Below are 19382 nucleotides of genomic sequence, written 5' to 3'. Positions count from 1 at the left end.
TTAAAAAAAAAAAAAAAATCCCAGTGGTTGGCCTCACTGCTACACATACTGATTTAATTGGTCATGGGAAGGACTGAGTCAGGGATTTCCCTTTCAGAACTACAGTGATTCTAATGTATTGCCTGGGTTGAACTGTTACAACTCAGAGTATGGTCTGTAGACCAGCAGCAGAGCATCATTTGGAAGCTTGTTAGAAATGCAGAATCTCAGGCCTCATTCTAGAACTTCTGAGTCAGAATTCGCATTGTAACAAGATTCCGAGGTAAAATTTAGAAACACTGGGTTTTGCCTCTGAGGCAAGTTTGAGCTGCCCATTGGTATCTCCGCTGGTGACTCCAGGTTTTATTTTTACCATTCAGACAGCATTCAAGGATGGGGTGACCTCTGTTGAGGGTCCTGGCTTCCCTCTGCCCTGTGGGTTCTCCTAGATTGAGAACCCTGGTGCTCCCTTCCTCCCCCTTAAAGTCTTTCTCAGCACTTGCATGTAGAATGTTTTCACAACTCCCAATTTCTAGGTGCATCATAGTATCATCACCAAACCAAGACTCCAGTCTGGGTGCCTCCAGGCTCTTCCTGTTAAGAGCTATGACATCCTGCCATGAGAAACGGTCACCTTGTATTCATCCCCTAAGACTTTCACTTTACCTCTAACTTAAAGCCGGATTGGATTAGAAAGGAAGGAGGTAGTGCTTTTTTTTTTTCTTCCAAAAGAGAAAGTACTCTGGGTCAATGTTTGTTTTTTGAATATTTGAATAAAATAAAGCCTGTGTGGGCATCTGGGAAACTTTCAGACATTACAAACAGGCTTCATCCATCCTAGCTGAACTTGGGTTTCGGTGGAAGGACCTCTTACCCAGCAAATCCATCTATTGTCTTTCTAAGAGAGATCTTTTTTTAGTTCATTTCTTCAAATCCAGTGCTATATAAGTGATCTTTTCTAAATTCGTAGTTGCATTTTCGGTAGTGCCTGAAAGAGACACAGAAGTCCCTGTTCAAACTCTTTTTGGGAAACTGAGCATCTTGGCTTCTCCTCCACCCGTCCTCTGCCGTTTTAAGAACAAGCCCCCTTTGATGAAGGGCCGTTCCGAGCCAGGCAGAGCCAGCAGTTTCTCCCCTCTTCTGCGCTCCCCTCCACCATCTCCTTTCCCTCTTCCAACCTTCCTCCTTGCAGGAACAAACTAAACTGGGAAAAAAACAGGGGAGGTTTGTCCCCATTTGTGAAATCCTTTGAAAGGGTGTTACTGAAAGAGGATTCAAAAGTGCATGGAGGATTTCTGTGTCTCTCTTTTTCTGGAAGCCTTGGGAGGTCTCTCTGCACCCAATCTGGAGAGACTGGAGTGGTCATTTTTGCACAGAAGCCATTCATTAGTGGCTACCACCAAGAAGACCTTGCCAATTGCTTGTCATGCCTCTGATTTCAGAGGTTTTGAAAAGACCCTAAACAGGGCTGTGGCTTTCTTCAGTCTAGTAGTTTTTTTTTTCCTCCCCCTTCCTTCTCTGGCTGCTCTGTTCTCTGCTCAGTGTTTCTCCTCTGTTGCCCACAACAACCCCAGCAGTTGGTACCAGGGTGAGGGGAGCAGGAGTCCAGGTTACCTCGGAGTCCAGAAATCCTCACTGAGCAAGTCACCAGAGCCAGACAAAGGAATGGGTTTCTCTGAAAATTTCTGACTCAAACCACCTTTTGCAGCTCCCCCCAGCCGCCACCCTGCATTTCCAGAGAGGCCTGTTTCTTCTGGTCCCTGAGAAACCAGTTACTGAGACACCCAGGGCCCCACCTCTGGAGGCATATGTTTACCAACAGTTCTGCGTAAACTCTTGTCTGCTCACACGTTCCCTCCACACACAGAGTCCGTAGGCTTTTCTCCAGTGGAAGGTGTTGCTGAATCTAATATCACTCTCCCGATGCAGAGAGACAGACTAGGGGAAGAATTAGCCCAGGGCCACCCGGGTAGAGTAGGCAGCCAGGCTGTGAGGTTTTTCTTTTGCTCTTTACCACAAGAAAGCACTTGGTTGAGAGGAAGTGCCAATGTCGTCATGGAAATAAATGATCAGGCAGTGGCAGCCAGATGAATTGAGCCGCTCTTAATTTGGGGGACCTCTTCCATTAATATTTCTAAATCTCGGTGTACAAATGAGGATAGGATGACTTGATCTGGGACACTTCTTGCAATTCTTTTGCACCTCAATTAGTAAATTTCCTTTCCCTTTGAATACCACAACACTCAGACCCAGAGAACGAGCAGGTAGAGTGCTGAAAGAGACCAAGTCAAAGAAGGTGATTTTTCTGAAGGAGGGAAAAAAGCATGAAACCTGAAATAGTGTTCCTCATTTAGATCCTGCCTTCTGATATCTTAAGTGTACCAGTTCCTTTAAATTACTAGGTCTGGCGGGCTCTTTGGATATTTGTCAATGACAAGTGAGGTATGGGTTGAGTAAAGGCATTTTCTTCTGCAGTGTTCATTTTTCTATTTCCATGGTTTGCCTCAGCCCTTTTTAATTAATGCTGTTTATGCTCACTGATGAATAATTCAGAGTCATACAAGCAACAGATGTCAGAGGATTCAAAACGACTTTCTCTGAATTATTTATTATTTCCAAAAAAGTAACAGGTTTGTTGAACAAGTAATTGGCAACACAGATGTAGATCAAGGTTTGTCAGCAGGAAACAAGGTTTACTACTGCTTTCCTTTTTGTGCATGTTACTAGCCAGGACTGCGTTGTACAGGGAGAGTTTGTCTTATATGTGTAGGGAGTCAATTATTCATTCCAGGTGCCGAGTGGGAGCTGGACCTTGTTTGGTTTTCCCGGTTGACAAAACATAAATAGGAGTTTGCTCAAAAATATAATGAATGAAGGCAGCTTTATAAATACTTATCAGACATATGATTTAATGCAGGCCCCGAGAAAGAGGGAACATCTTTGCAGATTTATACTGAGAATAGAGACCTGGGGCGGGGGGAACCTGATGGATATGTAAAGGTTTGGGTGCAAAAATATTCTCTGCAGTGTTGTTTATAACAGAATTTTTAAGAGGAAAAAATGCAAATGGCCAACAATGAAAAGATAGATGAGTTTATTTTGATAAATCCAAACAGTAGAATATTATATAGCCATTAAGATTAAATGTATGTTCTGCTATATTTAAAATGGATAACCGAAAAGGACCTGCTGTATAGCACATGGAACTCTGCTTAGTTGGATGGGAGGGGAATTTGGGGGAGAAGGGATACTTGTGTATGTATGGCTGAGTCTTTCTGCTGTTTGCCTGAAACTATCACATTGTTAATTGGCTATACCCCAATACAAAATAAGTCTTTTTAAAAAAGATTAAATGTATGTATTTTTGATACTGAAAAATATTAGGAAATTCCCTGGTGGTTCAGTGGTTAGGATTCACACTTCATTGTCGGGGCCCTGGGTTCGATCTCTGGTCAGGGAGTTAAGATCCTGCAAGCTGCAGCCAAAAACAAGAAAGAAAAATATTAATAGATAGAAGATGATATGAAGTAAGAGAGGCTGTATTTCTGTAGAAAAACACATGTATGTGGTTCTTCTATAGATAGAGAGAAAAGTCAAGAGGTTAATAATTATTAGGTGGTGTAGGGTCCAGGTGGCTTTTCTCCTGCTTCTCGTATTTTCTCATCCTTCCTGTTATACATACACATGTATTCTTCAGTTCAGTCGCTCAGTCGTGTCCGACTCTTTGTGACCCCATGGACTGCAGCACACCAGGCTTCCCTGTCCTTTACCCACTCCCAGAGCTTGCTCAAACTCTTGTCCATTGAGTCGGTGATGCTATCCAACCATCTCATCCTCTGTTGTCCCCTTCTCCTCCTGTCCTCAATCTTTCCCAGCATCAGGTTCTTTTCCAATGAGTCAGTTCTTTGCATCAGGTGGCCAAAGTATTGGAGTTTCAGCTTCAGCATCAGTCCTTTTGATGAATATTTAGGATTGATTTCCTTTAGGCTTGACTGGTTGGATCTCCTTGCAGTTCAACGGACTCTCAAGAGTCTTCTCCAACACCGCAGTTCAAAAGCATCAATTCTTCAGCACTCAGCTTTCTTTTTAGTCCAACTCTCACATTCACACATGACTACTGGAAAAATCATAGCTTTGACTAGACAGACCTTTGTTGGCAAAGTAATGTCTCTGGTTTTTAATATGCCATCTAGGTTTGTCATAGCTTTTCTTCCAAGGAGCAAACGTCTTTTAATTTCATGGCTGCAGTCACCATCTGCAGTGATTTTGGAGCCCAAAAAAATAAAGTCTGACACTGTTTCCACTGTTTCCCCATCTATTTGCCATGAAGTGATGGGACCGGATGCCATGATCTTAGTTTTCTGAATGTTGAGTTTTAAGCCAACTTTTTCACTCTCCTCTTTCACTTTCATCAAGAGGCTCTTTAGTTCTTCGCTTTCTGCCATAAGGGTGGTGTCATCTGCATGTCTGAGGTTATTGATATTTCTCACAGCAATCTTAATTCCAGCTTTTGCTTCATCCAGCCCGGCATTTTGCCTGATGTACTCTGCAGAGACATTAAATAAGCAGGCTGACAATAGACAGCCTTGACGTACTCCTTTCCCTATTTGGAACCAGTCTGTTGTTCCATGTCCAGTTCTAACTGTTGCTTCTTGACCTGCATACAGATTTCTCAGGAGGCAGATAAGGTGGTCTGGTATTCCCATCTCTTGAAGAATTTTCCACAGTTTGTTGTGATCCACAAAGTCAAAGGCTTTCGGATAGTCAATAAAGCAGAAGTAGATGTTTTTCTGGAACTCTTGCTTTTTCAGTGATCCAACGGACGTTGACAGTTTGATCTCTGGTTCCTCTACCTTTTCTAAATCCAGCTTGAACATCTGGAAGTTCATGGTTCACGTACTATTGAAGCCTGGCTTGGAGAATTTTGAGCATTACTTTGCTAGCATGTGAGATGAGTGCAATTGTGCAGTAGTTTGAATATTCTTTGGCATTGCCTTTCTTTGGGATTGGAATGAAAACTACCTTTTCCAGTTCTGTGGCCACTGCTGAGTTTTCCAAATTTGCTGGCATATTGAGTACAGCACTTTAACAGCATCATCTTTTAGGATTTGAAATAACTGAAATTCCATCACCTCCACTAGCTTTGTTCGTAGTGATGCTTCCAAAGGCCCACTAGACTTCGAATTCCAGGATGTCTGGCTCTAGGTGAGTGATTCCACCATCATGGTTATCTGGGTCGTGAAGATCTTTTTTGTACAGTTCTGTGTATTCTTGCCACCTCTTCTTAATATCTTCTGCTTCTGTTAGGTCCATACCATGTCTATCCTTTATTGTGCCCATCTTTGCATGAAATGTTCCCTTGGTATCTCTAATTTTCTTGAAGAGATCTCTAGTCTTTCCCATTCTGTTGTTTTCCTCTATTTCTTTGCCCTGATCACTAAGAAGTCTTTCTTATCTCTCCTTGCTTTTCTTTGGAACTGTGCATTCAAATGGGTATATCTTGCCTTTTCTCCTTTGCCTTTAGCTTCTCTTCTTTTCTTAGCTATTTGTAAGGCCTCCTCAGACAATCATTTTGCCTTTTTGCATTTCTTTTTTTGGGGGATGGTCTTGATCACTGCCTCCCGTACAATGTCACGAACCTCTGTCCAAAGTTCTTCACGGACTCTATCAGATCTAATATCTTGAATCTATTGTCAGTTCCACTGTATAGTCGTAAGGGATTTGATTTAGGTCATACCTGAATGATCTAGTGGTTTTCCCTACTTTCTTCAATTTAAGTCTGAATTTGGCAATAAGGAGTTCATGATCTGAGCCACAGTCAGCTCCCGGTCTTGTTTTTGCTTACTGTATAGAGCTGCTCCATCTTTGGCATGTATTAGTTAGAGTAAAAATCCAGACTGCTAAGAATCCACAGTATGGAGATAGTGAATTTCTCTCTCATTTAGCAGTTTGACATAGGTATTCCAGGGGGTTCTGTTCCGTTCAGATATTCACAGACTTGGGTTCCTTCTATCCTGTGTCTCCTCTTTTCCCCATGGCCTTGTCCTCTTGTACATGGTCAAGGCTGGGTGCTGTCACAAGAAGGAAGAAGGGGAGTGGAAGAGACTCTGCTCCCAAAGTGGCACACATCACCTCAGCTCACACCCCTCACCAGAGAAACAGTCACACGGCTACACCCAACTGCCAACCACAAGGCAGGCAGAGAACAACATCCTGACAGGTATCTAAGTGGCCAGTGACAGTGCTAATCTATGGAGGAAGGAGAAGATGAATTTTGCTAGAAAGTTTTCAGTCTCTGCTAAAGGTGTTACCTGTATAAGAAAATATAATTTTTTCCTAAAGGGATAAAGCTTTGGATTTGGTGTCTTCAGAGGGCAGTTCATTTAGGAGTTAAACTTTACCAAGGAAGTATAAAATTTGGATACTGCCTTCAAGGGATTTACAATTCTATATAGTAACTAGGCCAATAACAATTCAAAGACTTAAATGCAAAGGGCCAAAAGAGGAGCCAGATCAATGCAGAGGAGAAAATTGGCTAGGATCTTGGAATAAGGCTAAGGGTCAATTGAAAAGTTTGCAATTCTGTTTCATTGAAATACAAGAATTACTTGTACCTTTGGAAGAAGTAAAACTATTTGTGTTTTGTGACATTTTACAGCACCGTGATCCCCCTTTACACCTTAGGGGATCTGAATCATGATTTCCTACTGACCTAACAGTCAGGTACTGATTGACTGTCAGTTAGCTGTTGTTTATTGTAAGTCTTTGTTAAATCTGTAGTGATCTTTAACATAGAATATTTTAGAAGGGCTACAATTTGAACAGAACTCAGCAATAATTTATCAGTTGTTTTAAAAATAAATTTTAAAAAATAGTTTTAAAGTTTTAAAATATGGTTATTTGGAGTAGAATATTTCTAGACTTGTGTGGAAGGCAAACCAGAAGTATAAAGAGTTTTTTTTTTCCTCCTTTGGATTGAAAATTTTCTATCTTTGTTATATTTTTAGTAATCAAAGATATACTACCTCCTTCACAATAGGATCAGATTTTGCATATCTTTTACCTAGCATCAGATTTTTCAAATCTGTTTCATTTAGGCTAACAAAACTGGAAAAGTGTTCTGGTTTTATACATTAAACTTCTGAAAGTCAAAGGTGGGTTTTAGTCTCTTTTTTTCTTTTTTAAACTATAGATGATTTATAATGTTGTGTTAGTTTCAAGTGTACAACAAAGTGATTTATATTCACGTTATAACGTATTACAAGATACTGAATATAGTTACCTGTGCCATATAGTAGGTCCTTACTGTTAGTCTCTTCTTTAATCCACCCCAAATATGGTCCCTTAAGGCATACTGGAATCCAAATGCCTGTGACTTGGCATTAATACTTCCCTGATAGTTCATGAGATGCAACAAAATGTTTGAAGGAAGACATCAAGAATCATTCTGTGCTTTGGGGTTTTTTGTTTTGTTTGGCTTCAGGAAATTCAGGATGCAGAAGCCCCATAGACAAGAATTGTTGAAAATGAGGCCCAGATTTGAAAATTACTGTTTTGTAAATTGTACTTATCCTTATAATAAAGATTTCTAGAGTTGGAAAGAATTTTAAAAATTAGGTGATCCACTTGCCTTATTTTGCAGATGAGGAACTGAGATGCAAACAGGTCAAGTCACTTACTGAGGTCAGATCATTTATTTATGGCAAAATTCAGAACCATGGCTTTGACTTTCTATCCTCAAGTCACGGTGTCCTACACCATGCCATGTCTCTCTATCTTATGCCTCTGTGGATTGCCAGCTTGCTTTCCACCAGTGACAAGAGCCTCAGATAGAAACTCCAGTGAAGAGAGGGCAATAATTTTACAGCTCCTGACCCATGGGACTGATGGGTTGGCATCAGGATGAAGTGGGAGTGAGGGCACCATGTTTATACCCCAGCTCTCCCTGCCCCTTTCTTAATGCTTTGTCTACTGAACATCTGCAGAGATGTTCTGGATTCGTAGTACTAAATAAACACATTTGGGGCAGAAATCAGACTTGCAGCCAATTTTGTAAGAAGTTTCATTGCCAACACAGATCCAAAGGAGAAAAAAGCCCTCTTTATAGTATATTTCTGGTTTGCCTTCCACACAAGTCTAGAAATACCCTACTCCAGATAACCATATTTTAAAACTCTATTTTTTAAAGTTTATTTTTAAAATAACTGATAAATTATTGTTAAGAGTTCCATTCAAATTGTAGGTCTTCTAAAAGAAGTTTCATTGCCCAACACATAGAAAATTGCAGAGTTGAGCACTGAGAGTTGAAATCTCACAGTGACTATGAAAATAAAAGATTTTCTTCTTGTTGTAAAGTGGTCAGAGCTAAAAAGTTATTCCATCTTTAAAAATAATTTTCTTTTTCTTTTTTGATCAATATTAAGATGAATTGTGTCTTTGGGGGTGTGATTCTGGTTTAATTGGTACAAATGTTATGGAAAATGTTTTATGACCTATAGGTTTATTGATTTCAAAGACCATAAATCCATCTGTCCATGTGTCCATCACCTACCTACCCGTCTGAGGGCAGAATGATAGAATGGAAAGTTACAGGGAAGTACCAACAGCTTGAATTGGTGGGTAACCTGTGCAGACCTAGTACTTTATACTTTGATTTTTCTACTTGAATAGCATATAGACCTTAATTTTCAAAATATAGCTCTGTAAGTAACGGAAGAGTAGTATAATGTAGCCAACATTGTTGATTGTCATAAAATAGCCATTCTCCCTTTATCCCTATTAACCCTTTTCTTTATTCAGTTTCCTTGCTTGATATATGGGCATAATAACTAGCTCAGAAAGTGCATATGAGGTAGATGCTTGTGTTAGTTCTCACTGTCTAGCTTCGCCTAATTCGATTTCTGTTAAGCTTGAGATCATTTATAGTCAAGTTTTTCCAGATTAAAAACATAAGCCTTGTTGAACTATCTTGTCATTCTAAATTGGGACCATTTTGACTTTGTATTAAAGAATTCATCTTTAGTTCAGTTACCACATAAACTGGCTTAATCCTCTAGGGGCTGCTGTCATTGTTAATTTACATCTGACCTTGTTCTGAAAAAAATATTTAAAGCAGTAGAACCCTGATTTAGAACTTGCTGGTGCTTGCTTTGCCTATTTGTCTGGACCTGTAAAAATTAGTCCAGTTCCCTCAGAAATCAGACTAAAGATTTTGATAAAAACTTCACATGACACCCTAAGTACCAAAGCTGCTTTTGACTCTTGGTCATTGCATCAACGAAGGTAGATACAATCAGTATTCCCATCTTACAAATAGGGGAAGAACAGAGGCTCAGAAAGATACGGTGACTTACCTACTTCCACCCACTTGGCCAGATTCTCTGTGTCTGTGTGTGTGTGAGTCTCCTCGTCCTCAGGCTACTGGGAGCATCTGTCACAGGCACAGTGGGAAGTGTGTGGAGCATGCCAGAAAGCGTCCGGCTTTTCATCTGGATTTGTGGGTTTATTTTGTAATAGGGTATCTGCCAGACCATGTGCCTGGGAGTCAGCAATAGCTGCAGTTGATGGATGTTTCTGGGGGAGAAGAACAGACTTGCCAAGTCAGACTGGCATGTCAGGAGTTGAGAGACATTAGAACTACAGAAAAAACATTATTAAAGATGACTCGTCGTAAGATGTCAAGAGGGGAAAAAAATTACTTCTTGGGTCAGAAAAGCGAAAGCGATCACACTCTGTGAGCCCTGCGCTGTGAGATGGCTTCTCAAGGGCAGCTTAAATGTATTAGATTAGTCTGCAGTGTGGATTAAGGGACTGTGGGATTTAATAACTTGTGTATTAAAGAATGGCCCTGTGAATGTTACTCTACCATAAAAATGTAACCAGTCTAATTGAATTTAGAAGTGATATTAAAATTACTCTTTTGGTGATTCTTTCTAGATATATTAAATGAAATAACAAAAGTCACAGTTGATTAAACGGAAACTTCAGTATGTGAGTTATTAAGCACTAAGTTTTGCTGGTAGAGGTTTTATTTTCTTTATTCTGGAATGTACAAAGAAATTTCTCTTTTTACACAATTTGTGGTCATTCCACTATTTCAGTGAGCCAGAGAATGTATTGAGAGCCTTAACAGTGTTTTGGAATACAGTATATTATCTCACTGTTGGGCTGTATGTGTTCATTATAAATGAACACTCAATATCAGTTGATGGTGGAATTTCATGAGCTGAATTCTCTCTTACGGGCCAAGAAAGGAATAGGCTGTTAAGTTAACATACAGTGCTTAGGGCGCTTTTTAAGGAGTAAGGGTGGAAAAATACACCTTTTCTTCCTCCTCCCATGTCAATGTGTGTAATAGTTTTGCTAGCCTTATGTCTGCACACAGAGACCTGAGAAGATGACATTGATCTGGGGTGGTATGTATGGCTGGGATGCTGCTGTCCACATACTCCGTGGACCACTTCATAGTTCCAGAGTTCCGTTGACTCCAAAGAGCCTTATGGAAATCATGAAGTACCCCATGGCAATTATAAGCAGGGGAGTCTTTTTCTTTCTGTCCAAGCAAGGGGGATCTTTTTCCTTCCATTTATGGGGCAAACCTGAGGTGGGAGCGGGGGAGGCAGGAGGGTTACGTTTATGTGTCTGACTTCAGATATGTAATGAGGAATATAGTTGAAAAATGTCTATGCTTTTGGAGCAGGTGGTCGCCATTAGGAGCACCTAGTAAACCGGCTTCCCTTTTGCTCTTCAGGCTGTCTCCTGGAGTCCCCAAGGTGGCATGTCTTATATGATGGAGTATTGTGGAACTGATTCATAAATATCAATATGAAAAGAACCCATAAAAATATGGACACTGGTTAGAATTTATCACAAATCAGTCATATTGTTTAAGTTAGATTTCCTTTTCCCTCCATGGACAAGAACCTCTCCCCTTTTCTGTTGTTGCTCAGTTGTAGGGAAATTTATTTTGTCTTGCAAAACCTTATGCCAAAGAAACAAGTCAGTGGTTTCACTGTGTCTGAGCTCAGTAGAAGGATGTCCAAGTACTTAATCCAACTCCTGTTGAGTGATTGACTTCTGGTAGAACTGTTAATTTGCAAATTCTTAAAGCAGAAAGTTTACATTTTTCCAGCTGCCAAACTTTGGGCTTCCTGATGAATCACTGGGACAGACTTTCTGGGTCAAGTGTGAGTGGTGCTCTGGGGCTGCCGGTCCGAGGCTGGGGAAGCATGACAAGCTTTTGTAGATGCCTGGCCAGAGCTCAAACACGTTGGCTTGGGGACCAGCCTCTAGGGCCCAGGTGACTTCCCCTAGAAAACGTCTTCACAAGTCATCCCCTGTATAGAATCATCACAGGCTGAAAGAACGGGTTAGGACCACTGATCAGAAAAGAGCTGCACATTTTTTCCTTCTCTGTCTGCCGCAGAGATGTTAGTCAAGGAGAAAGCTTACTCACTTGAAAGCTGTGGATTACAGAGCAGCTCAAAAAGAGCCATTGGCGATGGAATGTTCTCCTTGTTGAATATGTTCTTTGCCCCTAGAATACCAAGCCAAAAGGAAGGAAAAGATGAAAAATAAGTCCCTCTTTCACAATACATTTGAGTCAACCCACCAAAGAGGAAACAAGAGATTTCTCAACTAACAAATAAATGACATTACTGCATTTGGGAGTTAGAAAAAGGCTCCTTGATAAAGTTATTTGGGAATTAATCATCAGTTGACACCTCATAGACACGGAGCACATCAGAATTCACCTCGTCTTGTTTGGAAACTGGCAGCTTGGTGATTATATAACATGAAACGCAAGGCCTGCCAGCCGGCCCTCAATGTATCCCCAGAGGAGTCACGAGGCTCTCTAACTCTTTCTTGAGTCAGTCAGTCCTGCCAAACAGATTTCAGTGTTCTGGGGTATGTTGGGCATGAACCTCAGACTTCAGTTTTATAGATGACACATCTACCTTTGTGATTTTGTCCTCAATAACCTTTGCCAACACCAGAGAGAAGTAAATGATAGGCACTCATTGGGTGCCCCCCTACTTGCTAAAAAATATACCATCTTAAGCATTTTAACCACTTCAGTAGCCTGGAGTACATTCACATTGTTATGCTACTATCACCACCATCCCTCCAAGTTTTCATCTTGCAAAACTGACACTCTGTGCCCATTAAACAATAATACTCTGTGTCCTCCCTACCCCCAGCAACCATCATTCAATTTTCTGTCTCTATGATTTGACTATTCTAGGGACTTCATATAAGTGGGATCATACAGTATTTGTACTGTGACTGGCTTATTTCATTTGTTTTTTTTTTTTTTTTTTTTGGCTTATTTCATTTGGTATAACGTCCTCAAGGTTCATCCATGTTGTAGCCTATGTCAGAATGCCCCTTCCTTTTTCAGGTTCAATACTGTTCCATTATCTGTATAGAACACATTTTCTTTATCCATTCCTCTGTTGATAGATGGATGGATTGCTTCTACCTTTTGGCTCCTGTGAATAATGTTGCTGTGAACTTGAGTATACAGACATTTATTTGATTCCCTGCACTTTAGTCTTTTAGATATATATATATCAAAGTGTGGAATTGCTGGATCATATAGTAATAGGTGCCCTTTTTAATTTTTTTTTTTGTGAATTGAATTTTTTATTAGAAAAAATGCCATATTTTATAGATCACCATGTATGAGAATCCTACCAAAGCACTCCAACAAACTGGCCTTGAAGAGAAACAGCACAATGACAGAAAACTCAAGATACTGGAAATCCTGTTACATGTTTTTAAGGAAAACATGCACACAGATACATGTGTGGGTGTGTTCCTCCTCTTCCACACTGTTTTCTAAATCTTGGCTTACTTATATAACCTGTTCATACTTGTGTGTGGTGTGGTGGGAGTTGTGTGTTGATTTTCAGTCAGCCTGGCTGTAGGCTCCTCATAGGTGCCCTTTTTAAAAAGGAGAAGTATCATGAGAACCTGTGAGGAGTACAGGACCTGATTGCTTGCTATGTCCCCCTTTTCTCCTGTTGTAGCCTGCATGCTTCTCTAGCCACAGGCGTGGTGATGGAGAGAACGTAGCAGGACTCAGAAGCCCCCGTCTTCATGAAAATTGTCACCTCTTTGCCACCATCCATCTTGTGCTACATGCTGTTTAAATCAGTATTTCTTCTTGGAAATTCTTTCAAAGTTTATACTTATTTCTCTCCTCTAATCCTATTTGAGAAATGTGAATGGTTTGGTTTTTTATGTTTGGTTTTTTCCTCTCTGCAGCTTAACACAGCTAATGTTGAATTATAGTGCCAGGAGCTATTAGTGTAGAAAAGCAGAGAATGTAGTCCTCCCCTGGACACCTCTGGCATGGAATTTTACTTCCATGGTGACTTCTTAAGCCCATGGGAAAGTGAGAGGAGGCGGCCTCCTGGGGGGCAGCCGACTCAGCCTCTGGAACAGGGAGCTGGAGCCAGCCCCATAGTGTGTGGCCGTCAGGATGACGCAGAGAGGCGTGTGAATGCAGCCAGCTGCTGCAGCTGGTGCACTTGACTCTGGGCAGTGCGTTCCCAGGAACCCGCAGGACACTGAGGACTAAGAGTGATGTAACCCAGATCTGCCAGATGTGGGAGCCAGTGTGAGTCACGCTGGACGGTTCATTAAGAACGTTTTCTGGGTCATCTGGGCAGGGAACACTGGCTGCTTCCCCTGCCATCTGGGGTTGGAGGCACCCAAGTCCACACACAAGGAATCCCCAAGTTTACAAACATCTGTCTAAAATGACAGCCTGGTTCCCTGAGATGACACAGTGCAGAACCCAGACCTTCTGATGGCCCCTGGCATATAATTTGTTAAAAGATTTCACCACTTTGGGTAGTGGAGGATGGGGGGAAGTCAGTTAATAAAAACATACACGGAAGTTGCTGTGCGGTTTCTGTACATTCTGCTAAGAGCCAGAAGTGGGATGGGAGGGTGTAAAAAGCCAAAAATTCTGCAGGCATTGTGGCCAATGAAATGCCAGGGATTGTGGTCTTCTTTTTCCTTAGATGTGTGCAAGATGCCTCATGGTGAATAACAAATGTATTTCTGAGAAGTTGTAAGCTGTCTTTAAAAGCTGTCTTCATGTGGGTATATAACATACAATCAGAAGAGTGCGTGTATGCATCACTGGGTAAAATTTCACACCCAAGTAACTGTAGTGGTTGAACGATGGCTCCCGGGAAGAGATGTCCTCCTGAACCTGTGAATGTGATCTTATTTGGAAAAGGGTCTTTGAGATTAAATGAAGGCTCTTGAGATGAGATCATCCTGGGTGGTCCCTAAATCCAATGACCAGTGTCCTTACAAGAGACAGAAGAAGAGAAGAGGCCACGGGAGAGAAGACCACATGAAAATAGAGACAGAGATTTGAAAGATACAGCCACAAGGAACAGCTGGAGCCACCAGAAACTAGAAAAGGCAAGGAACAGATGGTCCCAACAAGCCTTCAGAGGGACCCTGACCCTGTAGACATCTTGATTTCTGACTTCTGGTTTCTAGAACTGAGAGAATAAATCTGTGTTGGGTTAAGCCACCAAGTTTGTAGCAATTTGATATGAAAACTAAAACGGTAACCAACACCCAGCTCAAGAAATAGGATCCTCATGCCTCATTCCTGTCTTCTCATCACCCCAGGATAACCACTGTCCTGAATCCCAATGCTGCAGATAGAATTTATGCCTTGAGAACCTAATTAAATGGAATCACATGTACGTGATCTTCTGTAGTGGGCTTCTTCCACTCGGCACTGTGTTTGTGAGACATGTCCTATTGTTGTATGTTTGATCATTCCCATTGCTGTGTCTTTCATGGTGTGAAGATGCCACAATTTATTTATTCTTCTGGGGACTTTGAGTAGCTTCCTGTTTGGAGTTATTAAAAGTAGTGCCTTTAGGGAACATATTGTGTATTTTGTTGGTGATATTCTCAGGAGTTGAAATGTTGTATGTTCAGCTTTAGTAGATATTGCCAGTTTTACAGTTCATTTTTAAAATATCCAATCATATTTGGAATCCTTTTGTTAAAAAGAGAACCCAGTGGGGAATTCAATAGCTGTTCTTTAATGTGGATGTTTTGTAAGATCCAAGTGTTGGACATAGGATTTTCTAGGAACAAGGACCCTCTTCCTTAGGTGGGAGCTCTGCATTTTCAATGAAGAATACTCCTTGTGTCAGAAGACCCCATCACAAGTGAGCAAGTGTTAGAGCCCCAGTTTTTGGGAATCAGAGAAGGTGCTAAGCTACTGACTGTGAACTCTAAATACTCTTCACCCATCACTGGAAAGATGAATGGCACAACTTCAGTGCCTTCCACTTGAGTCTCAGCAACAAATTTGCAGTCTCATAAGAGCTCTAGTTTTAAATCACCTTTACAGCTTTCAGGTTTAGTTCTGTGCTTTATAACTTAGAGAGTGATCAAATGATCTGCAGAATTTCTAAATATCCTGCTTTGATAAGTCTGTAGAATGAGTACTAGTGTAGTGGAATAAGCTAGATTAAAGTGCAGGTCCACACCTATCTAAAGTGGAGGCAGCTTCTCATTTGCCTGATGCTTCTAGACTCTGTGGAGCTAGGAGAGCTGGGCGTGACCTTAAAGTACTGAAATGGGTCTTGAAAAGGGGAGGAAGATGTGGTAGCAGCAATCGAGCCATCACTGTAAAAAAAGTCTTTGTTTTCTGACTCCAAAAGCAATATATCTTCCTTGTAAGAATGAGAAAAATACAGGTCTACCAGAAAGTACCCACAGACTTGATAACCCAGAGTTAAGCACTGTTGAATATATTTGCATATACACTGCATGTGTAAACATTCCATTCTATGCAAACATCTATTTTTGAAGTTAACAAATATTTATTGAATGCCTGCCATGTGCCATCCCTAGGGATAGAGCATAAGCAGACAAAAAGCCCCTGTCTGCATGGAGCTGACATTCCAGGGAGATTATATATACAATACTAAATACTAAAATAAGATCATACGGCACACATTTATTATCAGCTGCTTTCTTCCACTAAACTATACTTTTAACCTCTTTCCACGATATCAGATATTCTGGTATAACTTCTGTAGATTTATCAATGAAACAAACCCGAACCAAAGCCTGCCGGTAAGTCTATTATCAGTAGTCAGTCAGCCTGCCCTATCTCTAGGCTCAATTTGCTTTGTGTGTGTGCGTGCTCAGTCGTGTCCAACTCTTTTGCAGCCCCATGGACTGTAGCCCGCCAGACTCCTCCATCCATGTAATTTTCCATGCAAGAAATACTGGAGTGGCTTGCCATTTCCTTCTCTGAGGCATCTTCCAGACCCAGGGATTGAACCTACATCTCTCGCATCTCCTGTATCTCTTGCATCTCCTGCATTGGCAAGCAGATTCTTTACCACATGTGGCACCTGGGAAGCCCCCAATTTGCTTTGGAACAAATCAAGTCATAGTAAATCAAAACTTAAAACATAAAAGAGCCTGTGTCAGAGCAAGAGTTACCATTGGATGAAATTTACCTGAGCACCTTTTATTATGGGATTGTACCTCAGCGTTGTCTAGAAATGGGCCAGCCGTTGGTGTCTTTATTGTCTGAGCCACCAGGGAAGTCCAAGAATACTGGAGTGGGTAGCCTATCCCTTCTCCAGCAGATCTTCCTGACCCAGGAATTGAACTGGGTCTCCTGCATTGCGGGCGGATTCTTTACCAGCTGAGCTACTAGGGAAGCCCCCATTGGTAGTCATGTGAGATATTTTCTTTTTTTGATGGAAGACCAGACTCTTGCTTATTTATTTGTTTTTCCAGTTTGATTGAGCTATAATTGACATACAACACTGTGTAAATTTAAGGTGAATAGTATAATGATTTGACTTACGTATATTGTGAATTTTTTCTGTTTCTTAAGGAGTGGCCTTTACTTCATTCAGTCTCTTGAATTTCCCGAAGTGAATATTTCTAGTGTATCCCTCAGTTTATTAACCATGTCACACTCACTAAAGTTATTCTCAGTCTTGCTGGCTTTGTCATCTCTTGACTAGTATTTATCATTATTCCCATGGAAAATTAATTTCCAGGATAAAAGGGTTCCATGGTTGGGAATTGGTGGTCCTGTGGTTAAGACTCTGCACTTTGACTGTGAGGTCACAAATTAAATCCATGGTCAGGGAACTAAGATCCCACAAGTTGTGCAGTGTGGCCAAAAAAATAAAAAGTTCTATGGTTAAATAAATTTGAGATGTGCTAGGTTAAATAACTATGTCCTATGATAAAGAACTTTTCAGAGCCTATGCTATGCCCATGGGCTTTGGGATCTCTCTGGAAAGGCAATCTTTCATTCATTTAACTACTGTTTATTGAGCGTCCAGGGCTTCCCTGGTGGCTCAGAAGGTAAAGAATCTGCCTGCAATGCAGGAGACCCAGGTTCAGTTTCCTGGGTCAGGAAAATCCCCTGGAGAAGGGAATGGCTCCCCACTCGAGTTTTCTTGCCTGGAGAATTCCATGAACAGAGGAGCCTGGCGGGCTACACTCCGTGAAGTTGCAAAGAGCTGAACATGACTGAGCGGCTCACACACACACACACACACACACACACACACACACATGCTGGTTGATGCTGGGATCACACTAGTAAACAGGACAGACAAGGTCTCTCTTCTCACATGCTAAGTGGTTGAAACAACTACAGACAAGTAAATCCATAAATGAAATAAATGAGTAAGTAATTTCTGGTAGTGATAAAAGCTGAAAAGATAGTAAAACAAGATGATGTGATAGAGTGGGGATTGAGTGTTTTCACTTTGGGAAATGTTGCTTTTGATATAAAACTGTAGTTCTGTGCATTTTAACTTTTTCTTGCTGTTGTTGTTTAGTTGCAAAGTTGTGTCCGACTCTTTTGCGAACCCATGGACTATATAGCCCACCAGGTTCCTCTGTCCATGGGATTTCCCAGGCAAGAATACTGGAGTGGGTTGCCATTTCCTTCTCCAGGGGATCTTCCTGACCCATGGATCTCCTGCATTGGCATTTGGAGCCTTCACTGCCAAGCCACCTGGGAAGCCCTTCTTGATGGTTCACCATTAATTTTATTACTACAAAGTGTATTAAAAATATCTTCCTCTTGGACTGCCACTATTTTAACATCACAAGTTGACCTTTGGAAATGCAGGCATGTATGACTCAATACTGATGCTTCTAGTGACCAATAACAAGCCATTTGCCTGGAGTTAGGCTCAGAGCTGGTGGCCACTACCTGATGGGTTAATACTGTCCTATAGTAGTTGTGATTGGTACCCTGCCAATATTCTTTCATCTTTACCACTTCAGTGCTCTTTGGCCTGACTTCTGAATTACAGAACTTGCATTTCTTGGCCTGAGGATTTTTCTGGCCTATAGATCACTTTGCTGCCCCTGAAGCAATACTTGGTTCCCAGGAGCAGCCCAAACAATGACTGACAGGGACTGGTATATAAATAACCCAGCTCCCTCACCCTTTGGAGTGGGTAAGTCTAAGGTGTGCATCTACGTAGTTTTTGCAGGTTCTGCTAGTGAGGTTCAACTCAGTTGCCCAGGGTGGTAATTGGCTTGAAACACACCATTTATCTTATATCTTCCCTTCCATACATCACTTTCCATTCCTTTCACCTCCCAAATAAATGCTTGCACTTAAGTTCTTATTTCATCATCGACTGCTGGGGAGAACACATGGTAAGCACTAGCCCATGTCAGAATCAAAGCTATGACCTTGATTTTACTCCCAGTGATTAGTCAGATAGATGACTGGTCCTGTCGTTTAGCTGGTCAAGACAAATGATAAAAGAGAAGACAATCTAATGACATCTATCTATAGAATTCTTCCAACATGAGGGAACTCAAATCTAGAATGATGTGACCTGTTTTTAGTGACTGTCTTGATTAATGACTTGGGGAACATTATGTTGCATACAGTGATACGTAATTAAATGTGAGTTAGCAGTTTGTAACTATATATTAATCAACATAAAGTCTGTCTTAAGAAAGCCAGAATGATATCTTAGATAACAGCAGGCAACAGCTGCCTGCTTTCCATTTAGACATTTGATTGAACTGGCAAATCACATTTCTGATTTTAAAAAAATTAATGGCTGAAAGCATCTGGATTTTAGCTCAGATTGCTTTAGATAACCTGAAAAGCTAGACACTTCTCTGGCTTGATATCCTGTTATGCCAAAATAATGAGATAAAACAGGAAAAGATTGGTACTATTACTAGTGCAGCAGATCCTAATAATTAGTCATATTTCCTTCTTAAAAAGCAAACCTCTATCAAAAATCAAATAGTAAAAGTTTATTTTTTTTACTTCTTAGACCTCAAGAAATGCTTACAAAAGACAGAATGATATATGGAGCTGGGCTGCAAACTTG

The 19382-nt window shown here is 41.0% G+C and overlaps 1 protein-coding gene across 5 annotated transcripts in view; it reads left to right on the top strand.

The window, feature by feature from the left end:
• Window positions 1–19382, top strand: part of PITPNC1 (phosphatidylinositol transfer protein cytoplasmic 1) — a 253667-nt gene that overhangs the window by 65498 nt on the left and 168787 nt on the right. The gene's annotated exons all lie outside the window — the stretch shown is intronic.

Source organism: Cervus elaphus, chromosome 5, assembly GCF_910594005.1.
Source record: "Cervus elaphus chromosome 5, mCerEla1.1, whole genome shotgun sequence".
NCBI lineage: Eukaryota > Metazoa > Chordata > Mammalia > Artiodactyla > Cervidae > Cervus > Cervus elaphus.
Note: the sequence above shows the minus strand (reverse complement) of the source record. Positions and strands in the feature narration are given on the sequence as shown.